The sequence below is a fragment of the Mus musculus genome, chromosome 16, assembly GCF_000001635.26.
Source record: "Mus musculus strain C57BL/6J chromosome 16, GRCm38.p6 C57BL/6J".
NCBI classification, from domain to species: Eukaryota; Metazoa; Chordata; class Mammalia; order Rodentia; family Muridae; genus Mus; species Mus musculus.
The window spans coordinates 26,381,856-26,403,028 of record NC_000082.6 but is presented as its reverse complement, the minus strand read 5'-3'; positions in this window follow the sequence as shown (position 1 = coordinate 26,403,028).

Genomic DNA, 21,173 nt, shown 5'->3' with positions numbered 1-21,173 from the left:
GAGGCTGGGGGCCCTGGGGAAAAGTGGGGAGGAAAAATATGCCAAGTCTGGCCAGAGTTCCTGTACTCTGGGCAGGCGGATATGGGGAGACTGCCAGGCGCTTTTCCACTCTGCCCCCCCCAGCCCCCCCCCCATGAGCGTGCCTGACCAGGGTGCAGAAAGAGGCAGCCCCTGACCAGAACTCCCCTGGAGCTACCTTGCTAAAGCCCCAGGGTTGCAGGAGAGAGGGAATAGCGGAAGAAGTTTCCCAACACTAACCAGGGTGTGCAGCGGGCCTTGAAGGAGCAGAGACTCTCTGTGGTTTAAGAGCTTTATTATAGAACTGCAGGAGGAAAGAGAGAAGAGAAGAGAAGAGAAGAGAGAGAGAGAGAGAGAGAGAGAGAGAGAGAGAGAGAGAGAGAGAGAGAGAGAGGGAGAGAGGAGAAGAGAGAGGAGAGGAGAGGAGAGGAGAGGAGAGGAGAGGAGAGGAGAGGAGAGGAGAGGAGAGGAGAGGAGAGGAGAGGAGAGGAGAGGAGAGGAGAGGAGAGGAGAGGATTGGAGAGGAGAGGACAAAGAAAAAGGAGAGACGAGAAAAGACAAAGAGAAAGGGAAGAGGAGAAAGAAGTGAGAGAAATGAGAGGTAAGAGAACAAAGGAATGAGAGTAAGAGTAAGAGAGTGTGGTGGGGGCTGAGTACCCCTTTTTATGGTCTTCACTGTTGCTAAGTAACTGGGGAGGAGTTTAGCCTGAAGGTCAGAAGTTTGGGTCATTGCTTATGTGACTACTGACCATGCTTCTCCTTTGGGGGCTGTGGGGGGTGGTACCTTACACAGGGGATGGATTTCCAGGAGCCTGAGGGAACACATACCGTGTCATGTAGGTGAATTATGACCATCGGGGTTCAGACCTCAGCTCGACTGGATACCAGCCTGCAATCCCCCACACTAAGCTGCCCCATGAATAGCAGACTTGACCATAACCCCTTCTCTATAAACATCTGTTCTCTTACCTCTTGTCCTGCTAGAAACAAGTCCTCTACCCCTTTTAAAGATCCACTAGCCAATCTTTCTAGCATCACATTTTCCTTATTTGGAATATGTTTTCTTCTTTCATGGGTAACTCATTTTTCAGCCTCTATGTACAGACCTCTTCTAAGGGACTCCTGATGCCAGTATTCAGTATTATCTGGACACCTTCATTTCTGCCTTGTATGGCTTTACCATGCAAATGAATGTTCACCTGTGTTCCCAGTTGTACTGTGAAGCTGGAGGGCCTGACCACAGTATTTCTGCTCTTTGTGTTTAACTACCTGGTATATAGCTAGCATGAGTTAAAAATAGTTATTGCATAAGTAAGAAGTTATGATCATTTAAATACACTATGATAGTAAACACAGAAGAGTATCTTTGAGAGATGGGACAGTTAAACAGCTTGGACTAAGACCCAAAGTTTTATGGAAAGGTAAAGAAAGTATTAAAGAACTTTTATTTAAACCCAGTTGTGTATTTTATGAGACAATAGCTAGAAGATCAGCAAGGTAATAAGTGTATTTACCTCAAACTCAGCAAGCATCAATGGCAGATTAAGGGTTAGAATTCTTTTCCTAGCACAAGAATCCTCCCATAGCATTATCCTGCTTATATGAAAAGGAAAAGTCTACAGTAAGCAAATGAAAAGAAATAACAGAATGAGTAGACCTACAGCAAACTCCAGGCCTGCTTAAAGACAACAAAGGGATGAGAGTACTTCCAAAAACACCCCAGACTTGCCAAAAATTAAGTCCTGCTGACAAGCAGTTCCTCAACCTCTGTGGGTTCAGTGAGAGAATGTGTAACCAAGGGAGAAGAGATAAATTCCTCAAGTGCAGCGAGCATGGGGCCAGGGGAGGAGAAGTGCAATTTTCTGAACTGAGACACACCACAGAAGGAACAGGGAGTTTCCAACCAAGCCCAAATCCTGCCAGCCTGCCTTCGGATTGCCAGCCAACTCTGATTCTCTGGTTGCTATCACAGGCAATTAAGATGAGAATCAGGAACAACAAAACGGCACAGCTTACCAAAAAGAAACAGGACTGGACATAACAGATTCAGCAAACAAGCATCTGTACTGGGGTCTTTCCTCCTGCCAGTGTCAATTCAGATATCCCCAAATTCTACCTTTTCATTCTCATTTCTGAGTTGGGTGAGATCTTGTGGTTCCTCCCATTTATCCTTCTAGGTACACAGAATCACTTCTACTCATTCAGCTTGAATGTTCATACTGTCCCGCCCTTCTTCCCCCAGTAGAGTGTGATTCACTAACTCTTAACCGAATCTGAGCATGGAGAGGAGGCCTTAGGGCGTGGCTGCAGCTGGCCTTGTGAGCTTTTCCCAGACACCTATTTTAATGTACCATGTGCTCTAACATCCTGGACTTCTGAGATCATAAGTTATTCTTCACATTTTTACACCATTGCTTGTTCTATTTACTTACCGAGGATAAGGGAAAAACAGTGATTTTAGTTGGGATAATTTGTCAAAATAAAAACTGGGACTAGGAACCTTAGGGAGTACCTCAGTGCTTGACATACAGGCATAAGGACCTGAATTTGAATCCCTAGCACTCATGGAAAACTCTGTGTGTGTGTGTGTGTGTGTGCGTGCGCGTGCGTGTGCGTGTGCATGTGTGTGTACTCTGTAACATCAGCACTGAAGAGAGGTGAGTGAGAACAAGAGAATATGGGTTAGCTGGCCAGGAAATCTAGCTAAACTGGTTAATTTCAGGTTTAGTAAGAGATTCTCAAAACTTAATATGGGGAGCGATTGGGTAATATCCATGGCCTTCACATGCAAATGAAAGACTCCGAGAGGAACCCCTCGCTCAGGCCTCAGGACAAAAGCGGACACCCAAGAACTCACGACAGACCGAGCTTGTTGCAAACGACATGAGGCTTTATTTGGAGAAAGCCAGAGCTCTGGGGACGACTCATATCCCACGCAGGGGTAGAGGAGTCGACCTCGAGGGGAAAGAGGTCCCAGTTTTTATAGGCCCTCAGGGGGGAAAGGAGAAGGGGGAGAGTAGAGGATTTCCAGATCTAAACAATGTCTATTCTCAAGAAATGGGTATGGGAGGGGTACAAGGAAAGAGTCTAATGAAGGTGCAGCAATGGGCACACACTTGGTCAGAACATTGGCAGACACACAGGTTCAAGGAGTGGCCAAAGCATTGTGCACCTTTATTTTTCTAAATCAGTGAAGCTAGTTCTGCTAACACTGACGTCTATCTTGCCAATTTCAGGGCTTCTGTGTCCTTTTACATTCTGCCAGAATCTTTCACAAACAGACAGGCACACACATACAACATATATGCATACAACACATACACACAGAGAGACATAATAGTAACTAAAGTTATACATTAAAATGTAAAATGTTCTGTTGGACAGTAAAAGCAGACCAGGAAATTTGGTAAGGTAGATCAGGTTGAGACCTGGAGACTCTGTGGCACACACCCAAGACATAGGCTACTCCCCCTCCCTGCCAGATTCCTGGCCTGAAACATGTGCTGTACTCCTCACGTAAGAAAACATGCCTTATGGCTACATAGGCCCAGAGGGCTTAGCCAATAAGCTTCCCTTCCCAGACATTCCTTCCTGCAAAAGGTATTTAATCTCAGGTCTACCCTAAGATGGGTATGGTATGATATAGTCTGCATCCATATTCCACCATGAACAGCCAATAAACTGTTTAGAATCAGGGACTGTCTCTTTCATCAAGATCTGCTGAGGGGAGCCATGGAGAAGGAATTTGCCTATGGAGTCACAACTTAATTCTCCTGTAGAAGGCCTCTCTGTGCTTCCAGGCAGAACTGCTACCAAGCCTGCCTCCACCAAGCCTGCCTCCACCAACCCTGTCTCCACCAAGCCTGCCTCCACCAAGCCTGCCTCCAAGGACTATCACTGTCGGGACAAGCCAGAGCTCCTTTTCTCCTGGCCCTTGGGCCATGGGGGTGGGAGGCTAGACAACATTCCCAGCCTGAACGCCGCCCCCCCCCAACCCCCAATCCATTGTCAGTGAGTCTCCCATTCTTGCCTGGATGTCCAAGAGTCAGAGAAGCCCCTTGGTCCCAGCCGTGTCAAAGGTCCAGGGACCTCCAACCAGCTCTAGTGTTCTGACATCTCACACTGAACTTTCCCACCCCAGAAATCCGGTCTCCGTGATTCCCTGAAGTCTGTCACCTGCCTGGCACAACAGTCAACACTCTGGATTCTGCCTTCCTAAGAGACCATGCCCAGCAATGGGAATGACATGGACCCACAATGTTCCCTCTTTGCTTAGCTTTTTATTAGTTCATTTTAAATGAAATAATGGGTTTCTATAAAAGAATAAGTTTTATTATAACATTTCATCATGTACACTTTTAATGATAAATTGTAATATATTCTACAAACACACACACACAAAACTAAAAGCAATATAAATTTTTAAAAATTATAAAACTTGTATATTTGGAGGTATTTATTATTCCATGCGGATATATATAAGTTAAGATACTTAAATTCATATTTGTACAATGTTTAATGAGAAGATTTTAGATTAGTTTAGTTAATTTAGCTTCTTTCTTTTTTAAGATTATGTTTTCTATTTAATTTAATTTTTTTACTTACTCACTTTACATCCGCTCACTGCCCTCTGCCAGTCACCGCTCCCCACAATCCAGCCCCATACCTAATCCCCTATCTCCTTCTCTGAACAGGTGGGAGCCCCTTCAGTATTCCTCCACCCTGGCATTTCAAGTCTCTGTGAGTCTAGGCATGTCCTCTCCCACTGAGGACAGACAAGGCAACAGGACTAGAAGAACATATCCCATGCACAGGAAACAGCCTTTGGGATAGCTCCTGCTCCAGTTGTTTAGGACCTACATGAAGACCAAGCTGCACATCTACTACATATGTGAGGGAGGCCTAGGTTTACCCTGTATATGTTCTTTCACTGGTGGGTCAGTGTCTCATGATTGAGGTTAGTTGACTCTGTTTATCTTCTTGTGGAGTGAGTTTCTTTCCCCTTCAGGGCCCACATCCTTCCTTCTATTCTTCCATAAAAGTCTCCAGACTCCATCCACTGCTTGGCTGTGGGTGTCTGTATCTGTCTGAGCCAGCTGCTGAGTGGAGCCTCCCAGAGGACAGCATACTCCTGCCTGCAAGTGTATCAGAGTATCATTAATAGTGTTAGGAATTGGTGCTTGCCCATGGGATGGGTCTTAAGTTGGGCCTGTTATTGGTTAGCCATTCCCTCAGTCTCTGCTTCATCCATCCCTCATGCCTGCATTTCTTGTAGACAGGGTAAATTTTGGGTTGAAAGTTTTTGGGTGGTTTGGTGTCTCTATCCCTCCACTGGGGTTTCTGCCTAGCTATAGGAGATGGTGAGCCAAGTTCTATATCCCCAATGTAGTGAGTCACAACTAAGGTTACCCCCATTTATTCTTGAGCACTTTCTTTATCCCAGGTCTCTGAAGATGCCACCACATCCTCACCCGCATCAGTTGCAGATTTCAATTAATTTTAATAGCCTTCTAGTATTCTGTTCTATCCTTCCCCACACCTGATCCTGAAACCCCCATTTCCCTCCCCATCTTTCCTCCCTCCCAGTTTCCTTACTTCATCTGTCTCTTATGACTATGTTATTCCCACTTCTAGGGAGATTAAAGCTTCCATGACTGGGCCTTTCTTCTTGTTTAGCTTTTTTTGGGTCTGTGGTATGTAGCAGGGTATCTATTTTATGACTAGCAACCACTTATAATTAGTTCTATTTTCGTTGTATTGTAAATGATATTTTTAATTTTTAAGTTACATTATTGTTGTCATAGTTATATTTACTATTGCCACGAGGAGACAATATGACCACGATAACTTCTAAGAGAAAGCACTTAAGTGGGTGTTTGCTTAGAGTTTTAAGTGAGTCCGTAATCATCATGGCGGGAAGTAGACAGACATGGAGCTTTATATACAGATCCTCCAGCAGCAGACACAGAGAGAAAGAGACTTGGCTTAGTGTGGGCTTTTGAGGCCTCAAAGCTCAACCCCAATTACACACTACTTCTGTCAAAGTCACACCTACTCCAAGAAGTTCACACCTCCTACTCCTTCCCAAACAGTTTCAATAACTGGGGATCAAGCATTTAAATATATGGGCACATGGGGATATGCTCCTTCAAGCCATCACAATTGTTTATAGAAATGTCATGGATTTCTATTTGCTGGTTTAATATTATTTACATTTACTGAAATAATTTATTATATCTTACAGACATGAGAAGCACTCCTTTTAGTTGTTGTCCAGTGCACATAATATATGACTGTTTCCCTTGGTTATCCTGTCACCAGAGGTACAAGGTAGGTCCTTATTTCTGAAGATACCATGCCTTTCAGAAATAGGATTAGAGATCTCTGAGCTGGAGCTGACCTGAATGCCACATCCCTGAGGACCAGCTTTTAAATTTGAAGTATCAGTGATTTTTTTAAAAATCAGTTTTAAATCTGAAGTATCATTGCAGTCTCTTAACTAACATTTAGCTGATGTTAACTTGAGATATCAGCCTCTTGTTTTCTTGCTTTCCTAGTACCAATATATGTATATATATGTATATACATGTATGTATATATGATATACAGATATATGATTATATAGATATAGATAGATAGGGAGCATCATACTTATAATGCCTTCTAAAACAATGATCAGATTAGTTATGCTTCACTATTAGAATATAAATTCACCAGGGGCAGGAATAAATATTTTAATCTGGAAGAAAACAATCATAAAGCAATCTGTGTTTTGAATCCTTATAGAGAACTACAAAGTTTCATCCTTCCTTGGGTTCCACAGCTCACTGCTTTCTGAATTCACCCGACGTACTGCCCTTATAGATAGTTGGCTTTTGGGTTGTTTCATTCAGTTTCTGGTTTATTAGTATAGTCTATTTTGTGTTTTTCTGGATTTTTTCCATGCCTGTTGTACTGGCTGGTTTTGTGTCAACTTGGCACAAGCTGGAGTTTCACAGAGAAAGGAGCTTCAGGTGAGGAAATCCCTCCATGAGATCCAGCTGTAAGGCATTTTCTCAATTAGTGATCAGGGGAGGAGGGCCCCTTGTTGGTGGTACCATCCCTGGGCTGGTAGTCTTGGGTTATATAAGAAAGTAGGCTGAGCAAGCCAGGGGAAGCAAGCCAGTAAGAAGCATCCCTCCATGGCCTCTGCATCAGCTCCTGCTTCCTGACCTGCTTGGTTTCCAGTCCTGACTTCCTTTGGGTATGAACAGCAATGAGGAAATATAAGCTGAATAAACCCTTTCCTCTCTGACTTGCTTCTTAATCATGACGTTTGTGCAGGAATAGAAACCCTGACATCTGTTCTATGATTTGTGGGGATGGGCGTGAGTAGCTTGATTTGTCTTTCTGTGCAGAGTTGCTGGGTTGTGCTTTCTCAATGCAAGTCCATACTACTCTCCTCTGCTTTTGCTTCAAGATCATGACCTGAAGCCCACACTGCACATGGAAGACTGAGGACTGAAATGAAAAAGGTTCCATTGGAAGATTGGAGCAAGATTAAAGGAATACAAATGCCCCCAAGACTATCCAAAGTAAAGCCATACTGGTGTTGGTCTTCTTAGGAGAGAAATGAAAAGCCACGGTACAATGCTCACAATCTCAGCACTCAAGGGGCCAAGGTAGAGCATGTGAGCACAGAAGCCAGTGCGACCTGGACTATACTGTAAGGCCTTTCTTAAAAAACAAAATCAAACAAATCAAGTGGAGGTGGAAGGAAGCCTTTACCAAAGTCTGCTGTGTGATGTAGACAGATGGAAAATGGCCACCAAATAAAACTGTGGCCAGTCTTCCAAGGCCGGGTATCTTGAGGTAGAGCATTAAATGGGAAGCTATGTACTAATAATGACTTATTGAGGGAAAGTTCTGACCAGAAATCTGTAAGAGATTAAGAGGAACAGACAAGGGGAAAGGATGGAATTGTACAAGAGTGACTTCAGTAGAGTGTTGGGCTGCTCAATAGAACTCCATGTAAAACTATGGAGCACAGGTGGTACCCAAAGAATTTTCTATTCACGGCAAAGAGGAGCATCACAACTTGTCCCTCCCTGTTGGCCCCTAGTTACAGGATAACCCTTAGGGGAGGGAAAAATATAAACTCCTAAATATCTCTGGTGAAATACTTTCAATTTTGTGAGAGAAATCTTATAGAGAAAGGATTGAGAGGAGCAACTGAAATTCTTAGGTAAATGGATGGATCTGGAGGATATCATCCTGAGTGAGGTAACCCAATCACAAAAGAACACACATGATATGCACTCACTGATAAGTGGATATTAGCCCAGAAGCTCGGAATACCTAAGATACAATTCGAAAAACACATGAAACTCAAGAATAAGGAAGACCAAAGTGTGGATAGTTCGATCATTCTTAGAAGGAGGAACAAAATACCCATGGAAGGAGTTACAGAGACAAAGTGTGGAAGAGAGACTGAAGGAATGACCATCCAGAGACCATGCCACCTGGGGATACATCCCATATACAATCTCTAAACCACCACACAATTGTGGATGCCAACAAGAGCTTGCTGACAAGAGCTTGATATGACTGTCTCCTGAGAGGCTTTGCCAGCACCTGACAAAAATAGAAGTGGATGCTCACAGCCATCCATTGGATGAAGCACAGGGTCCCCAATGAAGGAGCTAGAGAAAATACCCAAGGAGCTGATGGGATTTGCAGCCTCATAGGAGGACCATCAATATGAACTAACCAGTACCCCCATAGCTCCCTGGGCCTAAACTACCAACCAGAGAAAACACATGGTAGGACTCATGGGTCTAGCTGCATATGCAGCAGAGGATGACCTCGTCGGTCATCAATGGGAGGAGAGGCCCTTGGTCCTGTGAAGGTTCTATGCCCCAATGTAGGGGAATGCCAGGGCCAGGAAATGGGAGTGAGTGAGTTGTTGAGTGGCCAGGGGAATAGGGGATTTTTGGAGGGGAAACTGGGAATGGGGATAAGATTTGAAATGTAAATAAAGAAAATATCTAATTAAAAAAATAAAAAAACCCAAATGTGCATTTATAAAAATAAATGCTGTCTACATCATCCCAGCCATGGAGATAGACGAGGTTCCAAGAACTTCTGCTACATTGGCAATATCTATTTCTCAGTGTGTTTGCTTTTAGAATCGAGTTTTTCCCATTTGGTCTGAGCTTCTTTGCAATACTGTTGGTCTTAATTCCCGGAGACGCTTGTAAGAGAGGCATTAGCAGGAGAAATTATAACTCTCTCTGCTGCAATTAGTCTCAGGCCTGCAAATGATACTTATCTTCTGTTTCGCCCACAATTCTCGATTTCTCTTAGCTGCCGATGGTCCAGGTGGCTTGTCTGGAGCGGTAACTCAGATCTTTCTTCCCAAGAAGTTTTATTTTCTAGTTACCGTGTTTGTCTCAGACAAGGATTACTATACTTTTTAATTTATAATTAACGTCCAGCAGTACCAAGACATACCTGTGGTTTGCCTGAAAACCAAAAATATTCTTCCAGACCCCCTATTAAGTAGCACCAGTCAGATCACCTTAGATAATCTGGCTGAGTAACAATGTCCATATTAAAACATGTCAGTATAACCCAAACTGCCCTTATGACGATTATTTTCTCTTTGCCAGTCTGTTGAAGAACTTGAAGTGTAATGAATCAGTCATGCTTTCAAATTTAGAAAAAAACTCTTGGTGTATCCCAGTTTGCTTCTCTGTTGCTATGATAGAACAGTGACTAAAACCCAGTACTTGGGGGAGGAAAGGGTTGTTGCCTTACCTGTCTTTGTTGCACTCCACTATGGAGAGATGTCAGGGCAGGAAGTGGAGCAGAAGCTGCTTACAGGTTCATTTTCTGTGCTTGCTCACTCTGCTTTCTAATATGAAGCAAGACCACCTGCATAGGGGCTGCACGTCCAACAACAACCATTAATCAAGAAAATGCTTCACAGACATAGCCACCCTTGGATGGACCATTCCCAGATGACTCCAGTTTGTGTCAAGTTGCCAAACACTAACCATAGGCCATGAGCCAAACTACTGGTCCCTGAGAAGTAGGTTCCCTTGGACCTACAGGATCAAAAATGAGGAGACAGTGGTATTGAACTTCTGCATCAAGTCCTGAGGTGATGCTGAAACATAGTCACTGTTTTCTCCATCTTTTCATTTCAGAATTGGCAAATCAGCATTATACAACAGACCTGGGGTTAGATTGACTGTCCTGCTTTCTAAGCGATAGTGCCCTCATTTCATGCTGCCCTTTCTAAATTAAAACTTCACACAAACTTTAAGAGGAGACAATCAGTCGAGTGGCCATTGCACTTTAATTCAAACCCTTAGGAGGCTAGGCATCAGGCCTCACTTAGTTCAAGGGAAACCTGGTCTACAGAGGGAGTTCTGAGACAGCCAGGATGACACAGAGAAACCCTGTCTTGAAAAACAAGGTGGGGCGTGTGAAATGGATCCCATCATGGTAGACCAGGAAGCTGGCAGTGATGCTGGGCCATTGTCAGGTTAAGCCTCCATTTAGTGTTATCCTTCTACCATCTAGAGCTGTATCCTGCAGGGTTCTAAAGCATCAAGATTAGTTCCTCCTGTGAGAAACAAACTTTCAAGCATGAGTTTATGAAGATAATTTCAGATTCCTAACATAACAGTACCTAGTTTGGTCCCAGAATAGTCAAATGTAGAAATGCAAGATCAAGAATTCATTAAGTTGGCTGCTGTTTTGTCCTGAGTCATAGTCAAATAGGAGCAGGATGCTCTGGGCCACTGTCATCTTGTAATGTCATTAGGGATCATTATTATGTACTGTTCTTAAAACTAGAGAGAGGATTGGAGAGCTTCCATTACAAAAAAAAGTCAGTATTTGAGGTAATGTGTTAAAATGGGTTTAGACATGAATGAAAACATGCATGGAGTATTACATGCTATTCCATCAATACTCTTATATTTCAGATGTCAGCAAACAACGGAATGCCATTCTGATTATCATGATAGAAACCTCACACTAGCTCGCTCATGATTTGAATCTTCTCTTTCAACATACCAATGCTGCATACAGTATATACATGTGACTTAGTAATTGTGCATAGTTATCCTACATGCACACAAGTATATAACTCATATACTAACAATGACCTCACAAAATAAGAACAGTGATATTTGACATTTGAATGTGCCAAAGAGAAGCACTAATGTTCTTCCATTAAGTGAAATGGAGGCAGTTCTTTATAAAAAAAATAATAATAAAATTCACATGTCATGGCTGCAAATATGTGATTAGGATAAATTTATCCCTGAACTTAAAAGGAAAGAAAAAAATCCTTACTGAGTTTGATATCATACTTGAAATTATCAAGATTAAATTACGGTGCTTGATAAATTCTTAGTCAACCTAAAAAGGCTTTAAATTTGTGCAGGATTTGTACACACACACACACACACACACACACACACACACACACACTCAGTATGCCAAGAGAATTGTAATTTATTTTGAACAACTTGTTCGTCATTACCAATGAGTGACTCTGAACAGAACTTTCTCCATTTTGTATGCCCCATCACCAGAGTTCAACAGGCTTGCTTTGCATGGGGCTGTATGGATACAGCAGTTCATTTTGGGCTCATGCCAACCTACTGAGTCGGGTAATCTATGAACAGAGCCACCATATTTTCCTTCTTCTACTAGCTCTTCTACTAGAACTTTGGAAGAGCGAGATTGAGCTGAATGCTCTCTTGGGAGAGCTTGCTAGAGATATGGGAGTCTGAGACACTTGCTAATCCAATTTTCCTGCTGGACTCGCTTAATGGTTATGTAAAATGTATCCTTTTGTTTTGTAATAGCCATGGCAGGCTGCCGAGTTTATGATTCCATGCAGTGCATAAACTTGTCCCCAGGTCAGAGTAAGCTGTTTTCCTCAGGCTTGCTCAGTGTCTTGTTTACTTCATGCCTAATATCTGTCTCCTTATGTTTTGAGCATTCTCCAATGCACGTGGATGCCAATGGCATAGATGCTTTTACCATCTTCTGATGAGGCTTGTCAGACACTCTAACCTTATCTCAAGAAATAACTCTTGTGCCACTGTAGTATAGATATGGGAGGTCACATGCCACACTTGGCAAGAGACCTTACTACACATATGTAGCCTGACATGCCCTTTCTTGTTCTAGCTCCAACTGAAATGTTGAAGTTCTCCACATCACTTACTAAATATTTCAGTTCTATATTCCAACGTGGTATTCTCTGCAATCTACTTTGTTTTTAATGGTTTGATGTACAAAGTGCAATTGCTTTATGCTCTACTTTGGAAGGGTTTGCCCTCTGTGACCAAGAATACTCACTAACCATGAGTATCACAGACATGAGGAGACATTAAGCCTCTGCAAGGCTGACCCTGTTCTCTGAAGCAAGCACACAGTTTTACTTTGGACTGGATCCTGACATCCAGTTTTACTTTGTGAGCTGTAAATTAAACTTCTTTGAAGTTCTGCTGGTCTCACAATTACGTTTAGTTGGAGCTTTTCACCAGCTGATATGATCTCTATGTGCAAGTAATAAGAATCACTTCAAAGATTGCCAGAGAGGACCTTTTAGCACCCCAGTTTTCAATGAATAATTGGATATTTTCTCTAGGGAATGTACCAAAAATACCACCCCAATAGCTACTCAGTTCCACATTCCTTAAGTTTACTCCTCTTTCTCAACACCACTGCAAAAGTTATCACCTTGTCATCGCCACAGTATTTATACTGCTTAAACATGAAAATAGCCATTTGCATTCCCATATCTAATGGATGAGGTCTTGATTGCTGTGCAGTTGAGTCATCACAGAACACAAAATCAAAATCTCAGAGTTTGTTCTGTAGTGCATTTCTGACCACTATCATAAGTTGCGTTGTTCTAGAACCAAAGTCTAAGACAGTTTGTTTGTGTTATCAAAGTCAGCCTTTAATGGGAGAAATGAAAGCAAGACTGAACAAAGCAAGAGTTTAGACACTGGTGCAGTTAGAGGGAAATTGGGTTTCAGTGTGAAGAGTTGAAAACTCTGTAGGGTCTGTTGTCCTGGGGTCTCACTGCCTGCACACAGGAGCTGGCCTGTTACAGGTGGACAGTTGACCAGTGGATACTGTCTTGTTTGGAATACAGTTCTGAATATCTCAATGATGAGGGGTTTGTTTGTTTGGTTACTTGTTTGTTTTCTTAGCAGTCAACATCTGTAGCATCTAGGGAATGGTGTAGCATCCCAACAAAAGACAGGTGGGCAGAGTACTCTTAGTTAGGGGTTCTTCTGCTGTGATGAATGCCATGACCTAAAGCAACCTAGGGAGGATAGGTGTTATTGTGTCTATACTTCTAGGAGTCGGGACAGAATCTAGAAACTGGAGCAAAGGTCATGGAGGAGTGATGCTTACTGGCTTGCATCTCATGCTTGTTAACCCTTCTTTCTATTTTTTTTTTTAGATTTGTATTTATTCTTCTCTCATTCAGTGTATCCTTACTCAGCTTTCCCTCTCTCCACTCCTCCATGTTCCAAACCTGTCTCCCTCCAGAAAACAGCAAGTCTCAGAGAGACATCAACTGAATATTGAACCAAAAACAAAAACAAAAACAAAAACAAAAAAACACCACCAACAACAAAAACAAAACAAAACAAAACAAAACAAAACAATAAGAACAGGCACAAACCTTTACAGCAAGACTGGAAGTCAGAACCCAGTAGTAGGAAATGGGTCCCAAGAATAGGCCAAAGAGTCAGAGATACCCCTATTCCCACTCTCAGAAGTTTCTCCCAAAATTTCAAGCCAACAAATACACATATATGCAGAGGTTCTACGGCAGACTGGAAGCACTCTGTGATTTTACCTGCACAGGAATGGCACTCTTCCCACCCCCAAATGATGGGTGATGTGTTTATAAAAAGATAAAGAGAAGTGGGGGTATGGTCTATGGAGGTGTGGTGAGGTATGGGGGAAAGAGGATCTCTCAGCAGGGCCATGCCAAGGCATCCTTTCCCCCTAAAGGACCAGTCACACAACAGTATAGTGTAGAATAGAGATTATTCATGGCATGGGGAGGGGAGTTAAGAGGGTAGTAGAGGCAGAGAAAGGCAGAGAGAGAGATACAGAGAGAGAGGGGAGATATATAGAGAGAAGTCGAGTAGAGGCCAGCCATGAACAAGTGAAGAAAGGCGGAAGGCAATAGGGAGAGAAGGGGGAAGGTGAGAGAGGACAGAATGGGAGCAACAAGGCAAGAGAGCAAGAGAATGAGAGAAGGAGGAGGGGGCAAGCAACCCCTTTTAGAGAAGGTCAGGGCTACCTGGCTGTTGCCAGGTAACTGTAGGGTGAAGTTTAGACAGAATGCTAACAACAGGCCCCACCTGCATTTATCAATAATCAACAAAATTCACTACACATATATAGGGAGATGAGTCAGGTCACTCACTGACCCCAGAGCTAGGCTGGTGTGCTTGCTTGATCTATGTCAATTTAACATAGGCTAGCATCACTGGAGAGGAAGAAGTCTCAACTGAGAAAATGCTTCCATAAAACTGGACTGTGGGCAAGTCTATAGAGCATCTATTAAATTAATGATTGTTTGGAGATCACACCCCTGGGCTAATGGTCCTGGGTACTTTAGGAAAGCAGGCTGAGTAATTCACATTGAACAAGCTTAAGCACCACTCCTCCATTGATTCGGCAGTAACTCCTGCCTCTAGATTCCTGCCCTGCTCGATTTAATTCCTGTCCTAAGTTCTTTCAATGATGAACAGTGCTGTGGAAGTACAAGACAAAATAACCTCTTGCTTTCCCAGTTTGCTTTTGACATGGCTTTTCATCATAGCAAAAGAAACTAATATGACAGCTGCTTATCAGCAAGCTCCAGGGAGCCTCCTGTCCCTTCCTTCCTCCCAGAACCGGGTTTTCAGGTGGTGCACTCAACCACTCAGGTTTTTTATGTGAATTCTATGGAAATTTGAAGTCAAGTCCTCCTGGTTTAGCAACAAATAATCTTACCAGATGAGACATCAAATTTGTCTAAAAAAAAAAAAAACATATAAAAATTAAAAAAATCCTTTTATTTCCATTTTGTAGCACTTTCATGGTTTTATTACAATATTTCTTTCAGGTGCCTGTAAATTCCACTAGAAAATGAGCATTTTGTTGTTATATTTCTGGCCCCTCACAAAGAATGAATCTTTGAAAAACATGAAAAGCTAAATAAACGTTAGAATGCATGAATCCACTGTCACCAGACAGTGAAAACCTAAAGAATCTATGTAAAAAGGGAACGAGTGTCACTTTCCCAGCATCAGAAAATAACCCCAAATCATAAGGAGGGTGTAAGAAAGTCCGATGTTCTCACGTGGCTGCACAATATGCATGCCATGCAACATGCAGGCACAGCAGTGCTATGTAGAGTGTCTGTGGTGGTGGGAAGGAGAATGGACCCCATCAGCTCATAAGGGGTGCACTATTTGGAAGGACTAGGATAAGTGACCTATGGATCCAGATGTAGGACTCGAGGCTCCTTCTCCAGCACCATGTCTGCCTGCATGGTGCCATGCTACCCTCCATGATAGTAATGAACTAAACCTCTGAACCTGTAAGCAAGCCCCTATTAATGCTTTTCTTTGCAGGAGTTGTGCTCATGGTGTCTCCTCACAGCAATGGAACTCTGGCTAAGACTGTATCATAGACAAATGACATATCAGTGGATAGATACAAGCAAATTACATAGATATATACATATTAATTCTTGTAAGTGACAATTTCTCATTGGTAATAAATGTAACTATAACCACAGCTCTTTTAAAATAAAGATATATCCATGAAAGCTACAGTATTTCAAGATGCTCATTATTGCTAATTTGTTAACATGTTTAGAATAATACATGCCCAAATACTTCCTTCTGTTTTGGATTTGGTTTGGGCTATTTATGCTGGAACTTGCTGTGTAGACTACACTAGTCTTGAACTCCCAGAGATCCACCTGCTTCTGCCTCCTTTAAGTGCTGGGATTAAAAGGCTGTGCCACCACACAGAGCATAGCCTAAAGATTTTTAAGAATATGTTTTTCAGAATGAATACCCGTCTTAGAATTCCCAATATTTCTTTCATGCAAAAGACTTCTTCCCTAATGTTTTGGAGGAAAAGCCCTTATTTACCTCGCTCTGTGGGATGCCTTTTAGTGCTATTGCATAACGTGGGTTCAGGCACAAGAGGTGTTCACAAGCCTCATCAAGTACAAAAGTTTATTTGCCTACCATCTGGTAGGTTTTCACAGACCATCTCTCCTGATGACAACCGTATTCTCCTTTAAGACTTCCAACTAAAACAGAGCAGAGAGATGAAACAATGTTCAAACATGTTTAGAATAATTAATATTCTGACCCAACCAGAAATATGGGTAGATTTTACACTGCTCTCCCTCTCTACCTCTGTTGGTGTGGGTGTGGTGTATTTGTGTGTGTTCTCAGGTAGGCTGCTGAGACATGTGTGTGTGTGTGTGTGTGTGTGTGTGTGTGTGTGTGTGTGTGTGTGTGTGTGTGTATTTCAGAAAGAAAGCCTCAGGAGTCAGTTCTTCCTTTCTACCATGTTTGTTCTTTAAACTGAACTCTGATCTTTACGCTTGGCAGATAAGACCTGCTTTGCTATCTCTTTGGTCCATCTCTTTCAGACTTGATGTTAATAGTGATTGCTATCACTATTGCTGGGCTCTGTTCTACTATTTTTACCCAAATTCATGACTGTTTAGCCACAGTATATCTTAAATCATCTCTTTTTAACCTTCGAGGACATAGTGTCTTGTTTTACTTTCAAGAAATATAGACTACATCTCAGTTGCTCAATTTTGTTAGTTTTGCAACCTTATCTTTTCTGCTGTCTTAAGTCAGAAAGAAAATATTTTTGAGTTGTGCCACAGAGAACATTTAATCTGGTCTCCTAGTTAGATAAACATCTTAAAATCTGAGATTCCTCGGATGACTAAGTTTCCATGCCAGGAAGAAGATTCTGTTTTTCTAATGAGATTCTTTCTGTTTGTCCATTATTGCAAACTGTTCCTTCAGGCACAGGTAACCCCATGAATTCATGAGTTCATGCATATAACTAGCTGCCTATGAACTAAGTCTGTAGCATCGTCAGGAATGAGCCAGGCGAGGTGGCACATGCCTTTAATCCCAGCACTTGGGAGACAGAGACAGGCAGATTTCAAGGCCAGCGTGGTCTACAAATTGAGTTCCAGGACAGCCAGAGCTATACAAAGAAACCCTGTCTCAAAAAACCAAAAAAAAAAAATAATAATAATAATAATTTGAAGCTGGGCGGTGGTAGTGCACGCCTTGAATCCCAACACTTGGGAGGCAGAGGCAGGCAGATTTCTGAGCTGGAGGCCAGCCTGTTTTACAAAGTGAGTTCCAGGACAGCCGGAGATATACAGAGAAATCCTGCCTCGGGAAAAAAACAGAATAAATTATTGATATCTTATTTTTCTTAAAATTAATAATTTAAATTATTTTACCATTACTAATCAGAATTGTATTCTTCTAGAAACACAAACTGCAGCTTGTAATATCTGTAATGTATTTATGTAGCGTCTGTCTTAAGAAAGATCATTGTACATTGTAAAGTACTGATTCATTGTAGTAGACAGAATAATAAACTCCCCTGCCTGGAGATGCTCACATCTAAGTACCTCACCTGTGGAATAAACTACACTACATAGGAAATGGAGAGCAAGGCTTGCACATACAGTTAACGTGTCTCATCAGTTATCTCAGGTTATCTGTGCACACACAATGCTCCATAACGAGAGTCTTTAAGAGAGAGAGAGACAAGGAGTGCCAGAGAATAGGCTCAATATATAATCTATACCTGTAAAGAAATGTTCTTTAAAGAACTTGATGAAATTTCTTTAAAGACACTGACTTCAAGCTTCCAGCTTTGAAAGCAGTAAGAAGATGTCATTAGCCAAAATCTGGCAAGGCAAAATCCAAAAAGTTCCAGAAAAGTAGGTGACCTTGCTGACAACTTTAATCCTATGAGACACATTTAGGGTTTTGGTTTTATTTTTAATCATATATAAAACAATAAATGTTTTATATTATGTAAATGTGTAATATTTATTTATTATGATTATTATATCTATTCTTTTAAATTATTAAACTAGTGATTATTATAGTAGCCACAGAAAACCGATGAGCTTATTTTTAGAACTACAAACAGAAATTTTCCAAAGATACGATGATTGTGTATTTGATGAAATCCATATCAGAACTCAAAAAAATAAAAAATAAAAAGGAAAAAAAGACATTACTAACAACTAAAACTATATTTGACTTCTGTTTATCAAATTGCACCCAGGACAGTCTAGATCACATTTAAATATTTTTTCCTGTAACCTGTCAAAGATTCACAAGATAATACTGAACAAAATCAGAGACAAGTGTCTGCCTGATCGAAGACCCGGAACTATGTTTAGTAAACTGTTTGTTCAGTCAATATTTAATGAAGCCGGTGGGGATGTGGTGTATGCATCTGTCAGTATGACACAGCAGAGGAAGACAGCAAGGAGGCCATGCTCAGCAGCTGAATTCAGTCGGCTCAGCCTCTAAGGCAGGGAGGGCCAATGCTTTGAGCCTGCAAACTGCTTTCAATGAGACCACATCTGAGCCCACATGTCCTCAGAGGTCTGACTACCAGTAAAGCAACTTCCTGTTCACTCTGATCCACTGAACCATGGGGCTTTCGTAATATTCTGCTCTTTGTTCTTGCAATAATGCTCATGTATACTCATTGATCCTCACTTTACTTAACTTAACCCCTATTTTACAAAATAAAATAAAAAACAAAGGGGAAAAGAAGGGAGAAACAGTAGCAGACTCTAGATTTTGTTCCAAGGTCAGGATCTCATAGCCAGGCTGGCCTGAAATTCCCTACTAGCTGGAAATGACCTTGAACTCCTCATCCTCCATCTCTACCTCCAATGAGCTGGGACTACAAGAATGTTCTGAAATGCCTCCATAGAGTTTAGATTTTAATTTTAAGTGCAAAAGACACCTGTGCGTTTTTATCATTAGACAATCAAGCCCTGTTCCTCTCTATGAATTTTCTGGTGACTGTGGAACGTGTTTCACACCTCACTGGGGGCATAGTAATGAAGCTTCTCTCACTACAGTCTCTCACCTTTAGTCTGCTCTCCATCCTCATAATCGTATACTGGCTCACAATCTCGAAGGTTTCCTACACCAATCCCAAAAGATGAGATTATAGAACAATTAGTTGGTGCCAGGCCCTTCACTAAGCATGTAATAACCCAGTCCTTGTCACTAAGCATCACATGCTGCAAGTGAGGCTGACAGAAGAACAAAGAACAAGGATAGCTTAGTCCAACTAGATTGGGTTATGGACACCCCTTTATTTTCCTCTTAAAAGTTACCATTAAAATAAAAACACCTCATTCCTTTTCTTTCCTCCCATGAACACTGCCACCCACCCCCGAACCCCATCAAATCCTGGCTTCTTGCTTTTTTTTTAATGTATTTTACACACACACACACACACACACACACACACACACACACACACACACACACACAAACACACACACACACACACACGCTCACACATACACTAAATACAAAATATGACCTGGTGAAGGTAGTGTTGTTTATAAGTTTATGACTTCAAGGCTGACCATTTCATATTGGATAGCTGAGAGGGGACTCACCCCTGGACAACTTCATTTTCTAATAACATACTTGGCAGTATATCTCCTTTACCGCTGTAAAACATCCGGCCAGACAGTACTTCTAGGAACCTGAATCAAGCTGTACACACACCTCTCTCTGTACCTCCCCTATAAACAAACTTAGATAGTTTCTACTCAAGCCTATTTCCAATGCCTCCAGTTGCAGCCACTCCCCACCCCTGACCTTACTTCTGCAGCTCTCATGGGACAAGCAAACTTGTGTCCTTAAGCGAACTGAGGGAGACTCTATTTCACTACCTTGTGCCTATGCTTAATTGGATGTTGTCTTGGTCTTTTGGATTGCTGTGACAAAACACCATGACCAAGTCAATTTACAGAAGAGTTTATTGGGTTCATGGCTCCAGGTTAGACAACATAAACACCGTGGTACGGAACCTATTAGCAGACAGGCAGACATGGTACTTAAGCAGTAACTGAGAGTTTAGTTTTGATCCACATGCACTATAGACAGACAGACAGACAGACACAGAAAGAAGTAATTGGGAATAGCATGAGATTTTGAAATCTCAAAGCCCACCCCAGTGAAATACCTCTTCCAACAATACCACACCTCCTAATCCTTCCCAAACATCTCCACCTACTGGGGACTAAGAGTTCAAAATCTGAGTCTATAGGAATGATTTTAATTCAAACCACTGCAAGTGTACATGTGATTAAAATTAGGTGTGTCTGGTTAGGGTTATATGCTACAGTAGTAACATGGTTATGTGACCGAGTCTATCAATCAAAATAGAGAACTGTCCTTACCATGCCATTTAGCAACCCAACCTCCCTTTCTATTACAGCCCATAAAAGGAAACCTCAATCAGTAGTCAGAGCCCTGGAGTACCCTCGCTCATGTGGTCTGATGCTCTCTTGCAGTGGAGTCTAATCTTTTCTATTGCTTAGCATAAAATACAGTTTCCTTTTTGCTGCTGCAAATCTGTGAGGTTTTATTTCCAATCATTGCAGAAGAGGTCAAGAACCTGAAAACACCCAGCCCTGACACCAACCACTAGTAACATTCATAATACTATTATATTTACTTTTAGTGGAGAAACAGAGGAGTTCAGAATATAAATAATGTACCAAGATTACACAGCTAGGAAGACTCAGATCCAAAACTGATACCTTCTTGACCATTTGGCATTCAGACTTCCAGAGCTTTATTATGAGCCAACTTAATGACCATTAGCAATAGGATGAATACCAGCCAATTGGTTTGTGTTCCAGTTTTTCTATTATTGTGATAAAACACCGACCAAAATCAACTTGGGGGTGGGTGATGCATTATTTGGCTTCGACTTAATGATCACTATCCATCATTGAAGGGAGTCAGCACAGGAACTCAAGACAAGAACCTGGAGGCAGAAAGTGAAGC